Genomic DNA, 3,286 nt, shown 5'->3' with positions numbered 1-3,286 from the left:
TTTCACAGGGGTCGCCTAAGACCATCCTGCATATCAGATATTTACATTACGATTCATAACAGTAGCAACATTACAGTTATGAAGTAGCAACAAAAATAATTTTATGGTTGGGTCACAACATGAAGAACTGTATTTAAAGGGCCAGAAGGTTGAGAACCACTGATCTAGAGGATATTATAAGTAAAATAAGTCACATAGAGAAAGACAAATATCACATCATTTCATTTACATATGTAATCAAAAAACAAAACAGACTCATAGAAACAGAGTCCAAAGGGAAGGTTACCAGAAAGGAATGGGTGGGGGGGATGGTTGAAAGAAATGAAGGGGAATAAATATTTTGATAAGTTTTCATGGTGACAGATAATTACTAGAATTAGTGGAGTGATTACTATGTAAGGTACAAAAATGTTGAATCACTATAATACGCACCTGAAACAAATATAACCAATATAATACTGTATATCAGTTATACTTAACTTTTTAAAAAAATATTTTTTATAGATTTCAGAGAAGGGGAGAGGTAGAAATGTCAATGATGAGAAAGAATCATTGATTGGCTGCCTCTTGCATGAAAATACATTTATCCAACTTGGGATCAAGCCTGAACCTGGGCATGTGCCCTTGGCCAGAATTGAACCCAGGATCTTTCAGTCCATAGGCCCACCCTCTATCCACTGACCCAAACCAGTTAGGGCTATACTTAATTTAAAAAAATCTATGAAGTAAGAGGGAAACAAAAACTCTTTAGAGAAGACTTTGGTAAAATTGGTGAATCCATAAATATTTTTACAAGGATGGTGCTCTTTATAATGTGAAAAATTAAAATGTGAAAAGAAAAATATTATATTATACCAGCAAACAATTTTGACAGGAAAAAAATGATTTCAGGAAAGATCCAGACTATTCCTTATTGATTCTTAGAACCCATACCCTTGTATATACATTGTTGAATATAACATTTTCACAATTAAAAAAACCTCTAAAATACAATCTAGAAAACGGATCACTCATCAGCACTGGTGGGAGGTGGAGCAGGAGTCAGCCTCAACTGGTTCTCATGGTGACATTGTTAACATTTTCTTTTTTTTTAATTAAATCTTTATTGTTCAGATTATTACAGTTGTTCCTCTTTTTTCTCCCCATAGCTCTCCTCCACCCAGTTCCCACCCCACCCTCTGCCCTTACCCCTCCCACTGTCCTCATCCATAGGTGTACGATTTTTGTCCAGTCTCTTCCTGCACCCCCACACCCCTTTCCCCCCAAGAATTGTCAGTCCACTCCCTTTCCATGCCCCTGGTTCTATTATATTCACCAGTTTACTCTGTTCATCAGATTTTTTATTCACTTGATTTTTAGATTCACTTGTTGATAGATATGTATTTGCTGTTCATAATTTTTATCTTTACCTTTTTCTTCTTCCTCTTCTTAAAGAATACCTTTCAGCATTTCATATAATGCTGGTTTGGTGGTGATGAACTCCTTTAGCTTTTTCTTATCTGTGAAGCTCTTTATCTGACCTTCAATTCTGAATGATAGCTTTGCTGGATAAAGTAATCTTGGTTGTAGGTTCTTGCTATTCATCACTTTGAATATTTCTTGCCACTCCCTTCTGGCCTGCAAAGTTTCTGTTGAGAAATCAGCTGACAGTCGTATGGGTACTCCCTTATAGGTAACTGACTTTTTTTCTCTTGCTGCTTTTAAGATTCTCTCTTTGTCTTTTGCTCTTGGCATTTTAATTATGATGTGTCTTGGTGTGGTCCTCTTTGGATTCCTTTTGTTTGGGGTTCTCTGCGCTTCCTGGACTTGGAAGTCTATTTCTTTCACCAGGTAGGGGAAGTTTTCTGTCATTATTTCTTCAAATAGGTTTTCAATATCTTGCCCTCTCTCTTCTTCTGGTACCCCTATAATTCTGATGTTGGTACGCTTGAAGTTGTCCCAGAGGCTCCTTACACTATCTTCGTATTTTTGGATTCTTTTTTCATTTTGCTTTTCCGGTTGGGTGTTTTTTGCTTCTTCGTATTTCAAATCTTTGACTTGATTCTTGCGATCCTCTGGTCTGCTGTTGGGAGTCTGTATAATATTCTTTATTTCAGTCAGTGTATGCTTAATTTCTAGTTGGTCCTTTATCACAACATCGAGGGTCTCACTAGATTTCTTAAGGATCTCAATACATTTATCGGCGGTTTCCATAAAATTCTTGAAAAATCTTAGAACCGTGGTTTTGAACTCTATATCCAGTCGTTTGCTGTCCTCCATTTCTGTCATTTGTGACCTGTTTCTTTGTCTTCGCATTTTGTCTGCTTCCCTGTGTTGGTAGAGTGGTTTTGTGTGCTAGGTGTCCTACAGGGCCCAGTGGCTCAGCCTCCCCAGTTACCTGAGGTGGACACTCTTGGTGCACCCCCTTGTGGGCTTTGTGCACAGTCTTGTTGTAGTTATGCCTTGATTGTTTTAGGTGTCACTGGGAGGAATTGACCTCCAGGCCAATTGGCAGTGAGAATCAGCTGTGTCTGCAGTGGGAGAACTTCTGTGCTGAAGACACCCTTCTGGGGCAAGACTTGCTTCAGTGGGGCTTTGGTGCTCACTGAGTCTGCCCCCTGAGTGTGTTCCTTATGAATCTGAGGAGTTGTAATCTGGGTGGTCCCACTCTGACCACTGGGTACACTGGCTCTTGGATCTAAGGAGGTGCTAATTAAGCCTCTTCCTGAGGTTACCCAGCAGGAGCTATGAAGAGATATGCAGATTCCCCTTCCTTTTTTGGGGGTTTGGGGGTGCCCAGATGAGGCCCAGCTGAGAAGCAATGCAAGCTGCTGTGGGGCCTTGGGCCTTCTCTTGGAAGTTCTGGGTCTGTCTGGCCCAGCTGCAATTTGTTAGGTAGTTGTCAGATTGTAAAGGACCCGGGCATTCATATGCAAAAGGCTTTGCAGCAGCCTGGATGGGGCGGGGTCTCGGACGCAGCTTGGGTGGGGCAGGGTCTCAGGGAATCAACAGGGCAAAGCAAACAGCTATGGCTGATCCTCAGCCCTGCCCTAGGAGGTCCAGTGTCTGTGTCCCAGTAATCGCTGCAAGTACCTCTGAGAGAAAGCCGTCCTCGAGATCCGAGTTCCACCCGCTGCCAGACAGCCCAGTTTCTCTCCGTATGAGTCTAGGTTCCCAGAGACTCACTCGGAACCGGAGTTCGGAGCAGTCGGGGGCTTGTGACTCCCTCCTGATTCAAAAAGACAGCCGTGTCCTCAGTTGCCAGCCCTTGCCGCGTGCACCTCTGTACCTCTGCACTTTACTTCCG

This window comes from Myotis brandtii, unplaced genomic scaffold (assembly GCF_000412655.1).
Source record: "Myotis brandtii unplaced genomic scaffold, ASM41265v1 scaffold45, whole genome shotgun sequence".
Classification (NCBI taxonomy): domain Eukaryota; kingdom Metazoa; phylum Chordata; class Mammalia; order Chiroptera; family Vespertilionidae; genus Myotis; species Myotis brandtii.
Note: the sequence above shows the minus strand (reverse complement) of the source record.